A 14245-nucleotide genomic window follows, 5' to 3' on the forward strand; every position below is an offset into this window, starting at 1 on the left:
TGCTGGGAATTATAGCTCTGTGGGGGCGAACTACACTTCCCATGATTCTACGGGGGAAGCCATGTGCTTGAAATGTATGATGTGTACACAATCTAAGTTAAAATGTATTTAAGTTAAATTGTGATAAAGTTATGTAAGTTAAAATGCCTCTTGGTTTTATTATTGCCCATTTCAGTGTGAGTCAGGCAATGTTTGCTAGAAGGAAGAAAAGTGTTTTGAATGACTGCTCGTCATTTCATGTTCAACAAACAAGGGTGCCAACCAAATTAGGGCTGATTATATCATATGCATTCATCATAATGAAAGTTACTTTTGTATATGTGCCGTGCTCCCTCTCATAAAACATACAGATATATGTTCATAGGTGTTCATAGAACACACCTGACAAAACAGTCCCTCAGTCACTGGTTTTTAGTGTAGTATTGCTAAGTTTCAGTCTCAAAATGGAAATAAACCTGGTCCTGTCTACGGTATTAGAAGGTCCAAAATGATTGCGAAGATGAGAGCCTTGCTCCCTGGGCATCTCTTTTGTCAGAGACCAACAAATGAGAAAAAATAATCTTAACAATTATGTTAAATGAGAAACTGTTAGTGGTCTTGAAGGTGTAGAGGTGTCTTTGTATTGAGAAACAAAAGACATATAGTGACAGAAGTGGAGAAAAGCAAGCATTTGCTAACAGGCATATAGCATGAGAATGCTAAATGAGGAATCAGAAATGGATAGTTATCTATTTTCAGAGGTGACTCAAAAATACATAACATTATTCAGAGAAAATTATGAGCTCAATTGGGCATGCAATTTTATGGCTACCTATTGGAAGCGGTTGTTTACGATATGACACCATTTAATGATGAAGGAAAAACAAATCAGCTCTGTGCTGGAATACAGGAAAGGTCAGATAGAAAATGCATATTTATGAGAAAAACTAAATTCAAAGGGTCAGCTTTTCTATTTTTTTACAGTACTTTTGCTGTGCATGTCTCATGTTGCTTATTATAACTGAGTTCATGTCCTGTGGCAATTATTTGTCTTTATGTTGGTTGGTATGTGTGCCAATGGTTCAGCTTTTGAATAGATTGTAAGGAATGCACACTACTATTGGAACAGCTCTTAGGTTTGTTCTTCATATTGAAGATATAACACAATGTCTGTAATTCTGTGCAAAACCTGTTTACCACCTGGACACAGAGTGCGTTCAGAGAAGAGATTGCCACCTGTCACACTGGCAAGAGCTCTGAGTCCCTGCCACTGCGCCCATGATCATAAGGTGATGAAAGAGGTAATCTTTTCCTACAAAGAGCTAAAGAAGGAAGTTGGAAAAGTGACACTCTTTCATCTGTATGTGCTTTTTCAAGGCTGAGATTAATTCTTCAGACTTTTCAGAGATCTGCACTGTTTGCTAGTTTGCTTACCAAGCCAAGTTCAAGGTGTTACTATGCCAAGCCCTTAACAACTTGGGATCAGTTTGTTGGAGAGAACACGAAGGTGGAACAGTTTTCAAACATACAAAAGCATTAATTCAATGGGGAACATTGGACAAGGAAAAGAAGCAATGGGTTCGCATTGCAGCAAAAGCAGATGTGCAGACTGATTTTATGCATGTTTACTCAAAGGTCCGTATAGTTAAAGCTATGGTTTTCCCAGTAGTGATGTATGGAAGTGAGAGCCAGACCATAAAGAAGGCTGATCACCGAAGAATTGATGCTTTTGAATTATGGTGCTGGAGTAGACTCTCGAGAGTCCCATGGACTGCAAGAAGATCAAACCTATCCATTCTGAAGGAAATCAGCCCCGAGTGCTCACTGGAAGGGCAGATCCTGAAGCTGAGGCTACAATACTTTGGCCACCTCACGAGAAGAGAAGACTCTTGATGTTGGGAAAGATGGAGGGTACTAGGAGAAGGGGACGACAGAGGACGAGATGGTTGGACAGTGTTGTCGAAGCTATGAACATGAGTTTGACCAAACTGCGGGAGGAAGTGGAAGACAGGAGTGCCTGGCGTGCTCTGGTCCATGGGGTCAGACACGACTAAGAGTCGGACACGACTAAATGACTAAACAACAACAACAACAAGGTCCATTGCCTCTGGTTGGCTTACAATTTTAGGCTGTAATCCAGAGCTTTCCAAACTTTTCATGTTGGTGACACACATTTTAAACCTGCATCATTTTGTGGCGCAGTAATTCAATTTATTAGCAAACTGGAGGTTAAACTAACTCCTTTGCAGTTGCAGGAGGAGCGTTCTCATGACACACCTATATACTGCAGCCAACACTAATGTGTCACAATCAGTGCTCCCCTCACCCCGGGGAAAAGTTTTTTTTTTTTTAAAGGCATTTACTGTAACAACTTCATGGGGAGTTTTTGAAAGTTCTGCTGTAATCCTTTGTGCCCTTATCAGCAAGGAAATCTGACTGCATTTCATACATATGTTGCTGGATGTTGAGATGAACTTCCTAGCCGTAGTTGTAACAAACTGGTGTTGTCATCTGGATTGGCAAAAATTCCATTTAAGGAATTCACCAATTAGAAACAGCTACGGAAATCTCCGTGGAGAGACAAAATATCTCTTCTGGAAGTAGCTTGAACACAAACTGATAAAGACAAGCAGATATCCTCTGAACAAATATATTCTGGCTGATATTTAAAAAATGTCTTTCAACACAACATTAGTGAAATGCGTCTTCATTCTTCCAACCGTCCTTTCCCATAAAGAGCTAAGCATTTCATGATGGACTTCAAAGGGTACTCACTCTTTTGTTTTGAGAAACCCGTTCCCTTAGGAAACAGTGCATTTAAGGCAGGAGTAGTGAATGTGGTGCCCTGCAGATGCTGTGGGACTACAACTTTAATCATTCCTGACCATTGGGCATACTGGGCTGGGGGTGATTGTGTCAAATACTTGGGGGTCCTATTGTTGGCCTGAGGAAGACTCAGATTCAGAAACTCTCTAATCAATCCACTTGGGGTAAGGGACTCAGCACCTGCTTCTATACTGCCATGGCCTGAGAACATGACTTTGCTCGTACTGACCATGATTCCCCTTCATCATCTCCTGCTGCATAGCTTTGGATGGGAGTGCAACTGCAGAATCATCAATGGCTTCTTTAAATTTGCATACAGCCCTCCCAAGGAAGTGGAGCTACTGAAAGGAAGGTCCTGTTAGCTGTCTGAAGCCTTCTGATTCTGGCATCTTTGATATCTCAGCCAGCAGGGCCTACTGGGAGCTGGCCAGAGTTCTGATCTGCCTTGGACCAGACCTGAAGTCAATTGGAAGAGGCTTACACAATCACAACCACTTCCTCTGTGGCCCCCAAGCGCCAACAGAACAGGATAGATGGGAATTGCAGTCCAACAACACCTGGATGTTGATATGTTGGGTAGACTTCATACGCAAGGGACCGCATTATCCAATCTTTATTGAATACTGTAGATAGCTCCAACCTTAGCCGCTACATGCTCTGCATTCTTGCCTGTCTTTCCATGTTTGTTGTTTTCTTGGGGTTTATATCATTGGGGGATGCAGGTGGCACTGTGGTCTAAACCACTGAACCTCTTGGGCTTGCCGATCGGATGGTCAGCGGTTCAAATCCCCATGATGGAGTGAGCTCCCATTGCTCTGTCCCAGCTCCTGCCAACCTAGCCGTTCAAAAGCACATCAGTGCAGCAGGTAGGTAAACAGTGTTTCCATGCACTCTGGCACTTGCCACGGTGTCCTGTTGCGCCATAAGTGGTTCAGTCATGCTAGCCACATGACCCCAAAAGCTGTCTGTGGACAAACGCCAGCTCCCTCAGCTTGAAAAGCAATATGAGTGCCGCATCCCATAGCCGCCTTTGACTGGACTTAACAGTCCAGGGGTCTTTTACCTTTACCCAGTGCTTTTTTCTTGGGGTGGGGAACACAGGGGTACACATACCCATAAACATTTTGTGAATCTAAATTTGGCCTCATATTGAGGGGCAGTATTTCAATATGAGTAGAAAAATGAGAGTACCCCTAAATTTTTTTAAAAGAAAAAAGCCTGCCTTTACCTATATCATAATGCAGATGAACCAGTCATGCATGTTCAAACCTGCTATTTTCTTTCAAAACCTTTATAAGCCGCTTACTGTTTAAAGGCTCTCAAAGTGGTGCACAACATAAAGACAACAACGGCATTAAATAAAAATTCTACACTGGCCAGTAAAACATCTGGATAAATCTAATAAATAATGGTAATACAGTAATCATATAAAAACAAGAATTCTGACAAATGAAGACTGGGTCTGATCTTACGGTTCAGGGAAATCCTAGACAATAGAATGTTATCTCAAAATGTCAGAGGGCAACCTGTGGTTGCTGCTTCATATATGGCAGAGGGAAGAGTATTCCATATTGCAGGGGCAATAGAAGAAAATGCCCTTTTCAAGTCACCACGTTATGATATTCTGTAAGGCGTGGTGCCCCTGGAGATCTAAGTGATCTTACAGGTCTATACAGGGGCAGCCAGCCTTTCAGATTTCAGGATCTGGTTCTGAGTTGCTGCACATTACATGGATCTCTGTTGTTTCGCCAGGCTGCTTGCGTTTCCCAGGGTGTGCTGTCCCTCACTTCATCATGAAAATAACCATGATTTAAAAATAATTAGGAAAGCTTAACGCAAAAAGAAAGAAGTCTGCTCTTGACACTGACTTGGCTTTCAAGGAACTCTTGGTAACCTGAGGGCACGGCCTGACATGAAGAGCAAAGTATGGCCCAGAAATCGAGTACAAATCAAACAAACACTCTGACAACATCTGCAAAGAGAGGGCAGCTTAAATAATAGATGCAGAGTTTGCTGCTCTCATCAATCTTTATTCATAATCTTTATTTTTAGACAGGCAAGAAACCTAATTAAAGATGCATTTTTAAATTAAAAAGACAAAGAGCCAAAAAGTCACAAATCCATTATCATTACTGCTTAGTGCATATTAAACAGAATGTAAATGATCCATTAGTTTTTCTGTGCACTGTGGGGTGTCAAAATTATATATCATGTTAATGGGTCATCATGGTTGGCCCAGGGGCTGTGTAAGTCAGTTTCTCAGAAACACAATTGCTATCCAGGCTCAGAGTAGCTGGGAATGTTTCTAAGGGCACACAGTGCAATCCATCAACTGGAGAAATAGGCTCGTGCCACTTTTTAGATAATGTCTTCAACCAACACAATGTCAGTAGGTGCCAGGGATAATTTCCACAATGCTGAAAGTTGACTGAAAGGTGGATTGTACAAATGGGGTCTGAATTTGGCTGCCTTGGTCAAGGAGTTGTGTGATGGTTTTCCACGTGTCTACTTCCCGCCCACGTCACTTTCATACCAGGGTGGGAAACTCTTTTGAAAAGTGGGCAGTGCAACAGATGCAACTCTTATGCAATGCCTCTCCCAATATGAAACAACCCGGACCCTGCTATAATAATCTGAGGCCCTTCTTCATGTGCCTCCTCCGTAAGAAGTCTGGAGGGTGGCAAAATGAGGCCTGGCCTTTTCTGCAGTGGCTCCCCCTCGTGGAATCCTCTACCCAGAAAGGCTCACCTCGAACCTTTATTGCATATATTTAGGCCCCAGGCAAAAGCATTCCTGTTTTCCGAGGTCTTTGGTTAATTAAACCATCTATGGCCTTTTAAACTGGATGGGGTTATTATTTTTCTTTGTTACTAGGTTGTGTATTTTTGTGTTTTTATATTGTAAATCATCCTGTGATCCTCAGGGAGGTATATAAATTTAATTAATTTAATAATAATAATAATAATAATAATAATAATAATGGTTACCTTCATATGGTAGATGATATTCCAGCCATGAAAGAGCCAGGGATTTATATGCAGACACCCCCTTCCACCTACCAAACAAGAGACATTCTCACAGTTCAAGGAATCATTCTAGCCAAGCAAATGCACCCAAGGAGTGCACAATGTAGGACTGGTGAAGTGTGAGCAAGGGAGAGAGTCTGTGGTCTGGGGAGTGGTCTACAGAGAGTATTGGGAGTTGGATAGAAAGGCCCATGTGCCTGAGATTCATCACCTCATATGAGCTCATGAGCTAATACATCTAGTCTATCGCATTTCCTCCTTTTAAGAAATCTGCATGAAAAATCTATGTTTGCATTTACATTTTTAATTCTGCTTTCTCTCAAAATACGCATTTCTTTTTCACAGTACATCCGAATGAAATGTATTTCGATAGGTTTCTGGAGCCAATAGCTACACCAGAAAAAATCTGTGAGGAGCAGAAGTGAATAAATAAGTTTTGATAAGCAGTTAATCCTGGAAATGCAGATCTGGTCAGCTCAAACTGGAGTTCATAAAATTCTGGTTTTTCCATGTAGGTCAGTTTCGATATGGGCCAGTCTTTTACAGCAGCCCTGTTCTGCAGGTAGCCCTTCAGATGAGACAAGACTTTCTACCAAAGTCTCCGGGTAAAAGAAAAGGACAGGCAAAATGGAACGAGTCCCCTATGAGGAGAGTCTACACCACCTAGAGCTTTGTGGTTTAGAAAAAATGATCAGTGAGGGTCACATGACAGAGTATTGATGCTGTGGAGGAAGAGATGTTTTTGTACCACTATCACAACAGCAGAACTCACAGTCATCCATTGAAGCTGAATGATGGGAGAACTACTTCCAGTCTCAGAGGTGGTATGCCTTTGGGTACCAAAGAACACAACTGGGGATGAGCACAGTGGTGCTCGTTTCCTGCTTGTGGACTTCAATACTGTAGATAATTGGTTGGCCTTCATGAGAACAGAATGCTAGGCTAGATGAGTCTATAGCCAGACCCCACAGGGCTGTTCCTAAGTAGCTATCAGAGATATCATAGTATTTGTTTTCTTATAAAAGAAACTGGGGGCAAACATTTTAGCACACACTTGATTGAAACTTGGTGGAAGCATGGGATCAGAGTGTATGCGTAAAACCATGTGATCTTATTTGTAGAAGTTCTTGCTGAGGATGAAGACACAAACTTTTTTAAAATAAGCTTTTTAAAATAAAAATAACTTGATTAAAACTTAGGCACTGTTGGAAATACAGATTTTGAACTCAAAACAACTGCAGCAGCAGCAGCAACAATGCACAAATAAAAAGGTGTGTGGCCCTACACATGGGTTTAGAGTAGCATGTAGCCTGTTGGTTTTTTGAACTGGGAGACCCATTTAAGTTCCTCCAGGAAGCTTAGTTGTGTCTTATCTTACTCGACAGGATGATTATAAGGCAGAGAAAGGTGACTGAGAAAGCATTTGCATGAGGGCAGCACACTTTGGGATTTGTTGGTTTAGGTAATTAGTGAGGACTTAAAAAAAGAGAGAAACCTATCCTGTGTATAATCTGGAAATGATTCTTTTTACTATTAGAAAGGATGGAACATCAGAGCGGACAATACACACATTCATTCTGTTAAGACAAAAGACAGCGGCATGATTTCAGTTCCTATCCTCTTCTCCTTCCATACTTTTTTGCCTCCCCGTGGGCTACTTACGCTATTGTCCTGAATACATTAGGCATTATGCATAATATCAGATGATTTGAAGAACTCTCAGGCAGATGTAGATTAATTGGTTTCTAATGGGAAAATGCATGTGTGGTGCACTCAGAAACTATTTTTATTGCAAGGCATTCTTTCCCTCCCATGTGTTGGATCACAACCATGTATGCATCTGGAGATTAAGCTTTAATGAAACTTTTGTCCTCGTTGGTATAAGAAGGGGGGTGGGAGATAATACAGCTTCCTTTTTGCTTTAATACAGGACAGCATTTCTGAAACACTTACTCTGGTCTGTGATGGATATGCTGCTGTAATGATATTTGGATTAAGGATGAATGGATTTCCCCCATTCCATTCTTTATTGTTCCATGGGTTCACTCGGCCCTGCATCCACTCCTCCTAAATTCCGGTTTAACAAGGAGGATTTCTGAAATTAATTTTAAAAGAAACAGGAGGGGAATACCTTTATTAGTAGCAATGCAAATGTCACAAATTGGTAAGCAAGTTATCAAGCATCCAAGAACTCTTCTTTGGGGTAGGGTGATTTGAAAGCTTGTTCACTATTTTTTGTTTTTTTCATTGGCCTTAACAAAATGTATTCCCCCAGTATCCCCCCCTTTTTTTACTTATGACCCAAAACACCAACATGGTTACCTAGAATTTTTGTAAAATCATTTCTACACATTTTTTTCTCAGTACCTTAGGAGTGGGTAGCTTGTGGTTCTACAGTTGCAGACCCTCCAAGTGTCCCTATTTTCCAGGGACACTCCCAGATTTACAGAAGTCATCCCAGTTTCTGATTTGATCCCACTTTTCCTTAGGATGCCCCTATTTTCATCAGAGAAATGTTGGAGGGTATGGAGTTATACAACCCATGAACCAAGGAGATAAGTATGCAACTATACAACCTTTAGAAGACATCTGAAGGTAGCCCTGTATTAAACATTTTTAAATGTGTTAATGTTTTTATTATGTTTTTATATATGTTGGAAGCCACCCAGAGTGGCTGGAGCAGCCATAAAATAAAATAATAATAATAATAATAATAATAATAATAATAATAATAATAATAGGAGGAAAAGTTGGAGGGTATGCAGGTGTTAGGTGTATAGGAAGCTGCCTTATACAGAGACAGACCATCGGTCCATAAATCTCAGCACTCACTGACTGACAGTTTCTCTTCAGGGTTTCAGGGAGGATTCTCTCCCAGCTACACGTGGGGAAGACAAGGGGTTGAAACAGAGACCTTCTGTATCCAAAGCAGATGATATTTCACTGAGCTACAGCCCTTTCCTTTTGTAGGACTCCCATCAGTGCCAACCATCATGGCCAATGGCCATTGATGATGGAAGCTGTAGCCAGGCAGGATCTAGAGATCCAGAGGTTCCCCACCACTGATGTATTTTATTTATTTATGTTGTTGTTGTTTAGTCGTTTAGTCGTGTCCGACTCTTCATGACCCCATGGACCATAGCACGCCAGGCACTCCTGTCTTGCACTGCCTCCCGCAGTTTGGTCAAACTCATGTTCGTAGCTTCGAGAACACTGTCCAACCATCTCGTCCTCTGTCGTCCCCTTCTCCTAGTGCCCTCAGTCTTTCCCAACATCAGGGTCTTTTCCAGGGAGTTATTTATTTATAATTTCATTCAAAAACACTTTAAGGTCACTTTTTCAGGCAGTGCTCACACAGGCTTCTAACAATCATAAAACCATCAAGAAAAGGGGAAAATGGTAACTTTTTTTTTAAAAAAATGAAATCAACTCATCCAAATTTCTCACAAGAATAAGAAAGCTAGAGGAAAACAATTAACCCAATCTCTACTGAGTGGTACATAAGATTCCAGGGGTCTTGGCACTTAACCAGGTTTTGTGTTTCCTTTGGAAAATTAAGACTATACAGTAGTGTCATTATGAAATATAGTTTATTTACACACATTTACAACCTGAATCATTCAGTGGAGGGGGTGCAGAATATTACACTCCAACAGTGTTTTTTTATGCTTCTCTAATACCGGTAGCTTCAGCAAGCTTGGGTCCAGATAGGAATGAATGGAGTCCTTCCCACTTCCTGCTCCTTCTTCCCAGGACCCATTGCAAAACTCAACTTCTAATTACATCACACCATTCCCCCCCCCGTCACATTGGCAACCTCCATTTCAAAAGTCTCCTGCAAAAGGCACTTTTTCTTGTGGTGACATCACACCCTGTAACCCTGGCAACCTGCCCTTCTTCCTGCTGTCTCTGTCCACTAAGTATCTGCATTGTCAATTGCCCTTCATGGCATGGTACTTTGCTCTCCTTTCTCTCCTAACGGCACCTCTGTCAACTGATCTCCTGAACAGGAAAACTGGTATAGCCTGCATTTTTACAGTGTGCCTGGCATCTTTCCTTAATACTCCAAATGTTAGCTCAGTTATAACATTTACTAATTTAAGAATTTGGGGGATCTGCCCCCTGCAATTCATAACAATATGTAGCCGCTGTCCAACCAATAGACTGGAAGGTCAAATGAAAAGGATGAGCCTTCAGGGCTGTGCTTGAAAACCCTGCAAAATGGTGATTCAGCACAGGCTGAAGGAAGAGAATTCTATTTATCTATTTTCTCCCCACTGTGTTGCTGATACACATGTGCAAACACTGTTAAAACAACCAGCACCAATGCTTTGCTATCAGCTCTTACAGACGGTCTGTTTATCTTAGCATTTGTACTTGCAAAGTACCGGTAGCTCAGTTGAAATATTATGGCAGGCTCTTCTATACTGAACTGTAATTTTTACAGGGATCCAAATTTATCTCTCCGGTACTTTCTTTGCACTTGGGGGACTCAGGTGAATTTTATGTTTCAATTTCAATGGCAGACTTCTGTAAGATTACCGGGGGGGGGGGGGCAGGGATAGTCAAAGTCCTGACTATAGCCATCAAAGCTAGCACACAATTGTTAAAGGGAAGATGAGCTTTGAATCAAAATTGCCTGAATTTTTGAACCAGCTTTGAGTGTGGATTTTGTTATGCTTTTATTTTAAACGGTGCTATTTGTAAACAAGCATATTGTGTTTTGCCCTCTGCTGTGGTTGTCTTAATAACCCTATACTGTATTTAATGTTTATGGTCTACAGACCAAGTAATCTACTACTAATCTTGATGCAATCATATGTATAATTGCATCAACATTGTTTTCGTGCAATGTTTTAGTTATCCACATGCACATTCCTACATACAGTAATGTAAAAGACCACACAAAAGGTATCTTGGTTGAGTTATATGTATGATCAATGTGGTTTGCAGTGTTTTATCAATGTGGACATGCGCATCAGTGGTGCAGCTGCCCAAATATGGCTGCTCCATATTTAATAGACCATGTACCTCCTCATACAGGATCTGATTCTTCATTGAAATAGCACGTAGGCATGAAACCAGTTTCAGTGTCAAGTTCAGCCTCTGGAGACTTGAAGTAACAGAACGCCTTTGAATATGCAGAGCTAGCCACAACCAAACCCCACACATCTGGAATGAGGGAGGAAAGGCTTCCATGTAAAGAGGCATGGATTTGAAACAGACTTGGGTCCTGGTACATCTCATTTTAACAATTCCACACCATCATTCTTTAAAAAAATAAAATAAAAATCTTATTGCCACAGTAGATCCTCATATTGTCCTTATAACATACCAGGTAATAAGTCCTGTTGCTAAAACTTTGATGTACCTAATTCCAAAATAAATGGTGCGCGCTCGATACCTAAGTAGGCTACAGAATCAGGCTTTATACTTTTGTGAATAAGCTACAGAGCTAGGGTACAATCAGAAAACAATAAGGACACATTATAGGAAGATAAAGTAGGGTAAATGTTCAGGTTTCAGGATGGCTAGATTTGGAGATGTGGCCACCTGAGGTACTGTGAAAATGATGGTCTCTTATAGGATGTTCTTATTACAGCTAACAACATGACATAGTGGCGTGCAAGGGTCCCAGCACTGAGCTTTTGCCTTTTAACAAGTAAGTTTCCAGCCCTTTTAGAAGGAAAGTTATGAAACAAAATGTGCAGACCACCTTCTAAGAGCTGCAATTTCCCCCTCTGATCCTATGTAAACCCCCACTGCCTTGCAGCTATACTAGGGAGTAAACTCCAAGGAAAAATCCATACCCTCTGCATTGTGGGACATCTTCAAGAGAAGAAAAGGCTAAAGAGTAAACCCTGCAAAAAACCAGAATGGAGGGCATAGGATTGCAGCCTTGGCTTGCTTGTAGGCAGACAGGCTCATGGTGAGGAGGTCAATATCAATGCAAAACAAACAGAACTTAAATATATTCAGCACACTGGGCACAAAATAATAACACCGATGCGATTACCGGTATATTAATAAAACAATCCCATCACACTTTAAAATCCTGTTGCATATATATTGGAATGGACAAACTCCCTCCTTAGAAACTTATTGAAACCTGAGCATCTTCTGCATGTGTTATAATACTTTTCAATTCAAGCAGGTTTGGTGGGTGACAGGTGGAGACAGCTAAGCATTTGTGATGTTTGCAAGTTGCTTCATTGGAATCTAATGGATTTTTAATGTGAGCATTTCCCAATTTTACGGTGACCTACCCTGAGGCTTTAGTTGAATTAATCAAATGTTATTAGGGAGTTTTGCATGAAGCCTCCATGCATTGAAAGAAAGTGGGGCTTTCCCCAAGGGGGAAGGGTCATCAGGCAGCATAAGTTAGCTCCACCACAGTGACCATGCCTCCTCACAATCTATAGTTTTGGTGGTTATGTAAAAGGGATGAGGTAAAAACTAAAAAAACAACAACTAACAATTGTCTTCAAATATACTTTTTGCAAATACGTTTTACAGATTTCCCCAAGAAAATTAATTTCTGTTCAACTAAGAATCTTGCTCTATCCCTGTAAGATGCCAAAGCAGTGTTATTTAAGAATAACAATGCACAAACTTACCAGTATGGGAATCCACAGACAGAATTTGATATTTCATTTGTGGAGTAAGCTATCAAGAAGCAAAAGAATTTAACCTTGCATGATTCACTGCCTGAACTACCATTGGTTGCCTGGCTATCCACTCAGGCCTGCTATGACTCATTGCCTGGGTTGGAGCCACACACTGGGAATCCCTACTTGAAAGTATCCTCTATCTTTCCAAGATGGTTTGTCTCCCACTGCTAGGTTCATCATCATAACACAACTAGGGCAGCTCCATCCCATGGTGCCTCTTCCCTAGCAAGGCACACTCCAGCCCCTTTTTATAAGTGGATTGGAGTTAACAAGCTGCCCCTGCCCCTGTGACTCAGAGACATAATTACCCATCATCTCTAGGCAGAGCTCAAGCTTCTGACATCGGGATGTCATGACAGGAAAAGCCCTTCAGGATCCAAGACCTTGCCTAGAACCTGCATGATGCTTCTCTGTGACTTTACAAAGCTGGTATAGCCTTATCTTTAGGGTACATACCAATTTGTTTCCCATTAATGTATTCTTTTTGTGACCTCCTAATTAATAATATTAAGGGAATTTAGCCTGGGAATCCAAGAAAAGGCAGTATTCTAGGACCCTTATTGAATATTAATATCCATCTTGTAGCAAAAGCTGAACACTTGTTTATGTATATTGGAGCCCCACTGGCTTAGGTCTTTACCAGGAAAACAACAAAGATCGGAAGGGGGGGCACGCGAAATAACAAATTACAGCTGAAACAAATCATCAGCACCACTGTTTTCAAATTATTATATTTCTGGGGGATTTCAGTCACTTACATGAAAAAGACACCAGATTCAATAGAGCTTTGATAGTCAGGTTATGTTAATAATGGGGACTCATGTAAAATGCATTAGGTATACCTTACAGATGAAGAAGATTGCCGATAATTATTCTGTATGCTAAGAGTGTAGCTCTTTCTGAACTGATATATAAAGACTCCTTTACATCCCAGCCTAATTACTTATAGACAGTTGAGCACAAAATTACTTTCATCTGTTTGAACATGTGGAAGGCAAGAGATTAGAGATGTAGGTTTCAAAACAGCTGGCTGGCGTGTTAAAGAAGAAAACCTACTGGTACTTTGGTACTGATGGAAAAAGTGCATTTCTTTATAATTAGACCTATTAAAGTGAATATCGTGTGTGTGTGTGTGTGTTCAAAGAGGGCATCTGGGGCGTGCGGCAGGAAAGCCAAGGATTTGCTTTCCAGCTAAAGAATTTGAGAAAAAGAGAAAAGGAAATGTTAGTGGTTGGGATGATTTTCTCTCCCTTAGCCATCCAAGTTGTGCTGTGTGCTGTGTGCTGTGTGGTGTGATGTTGGTAGCAGGGGCGTCGCAATGGGGGGGGGCGATGGGGGCAGTCTTCCAGCCTCCTGGTAAAATGTCCAATTGGGGTGCTGTGCATGTGCCGTTACGTGGCGGGGTATCACCCCCCGCCCCCCCGCCCCCAAAGCCATGCACCTCCAGCTACAAACTCCAGGTAAAAAGCCTGCTCAGCGCAGCATGCGGCATTACGTAGCGACGCCGCGCCCCCCCCGGGTGCATGGCAATTTGCTGCCCCGGGTGTCACGGCGCCTTGCTACGCCCCTGGTTGGTAGACATATTTGGGTGAGATACATTTGGTGAACCGTTTCTCTTGAAAACTCAGAACCAAATGGTCAACTGAAACCATAGGAACATAGGAAGATAAGAAGCTACACCAATACAGACCAACGATTCATCTAGCTCAGTATTGTCTAGGCCAGGGTTTCCCAAACTTGGGT

Source organism: Zootoca vivipara, chromosome 4 (assembly GCF_965207765.1).
Source record: "Zootoca vivipara chromosome 4, rZooViv2.hap1.1, whole genome shotgun sequence".
NCBI lineage: Eukaryota > Metazoa > Chordata > Lepidosauria > Squamata > Lacertidae > Zootoca > Zootoca vivipara.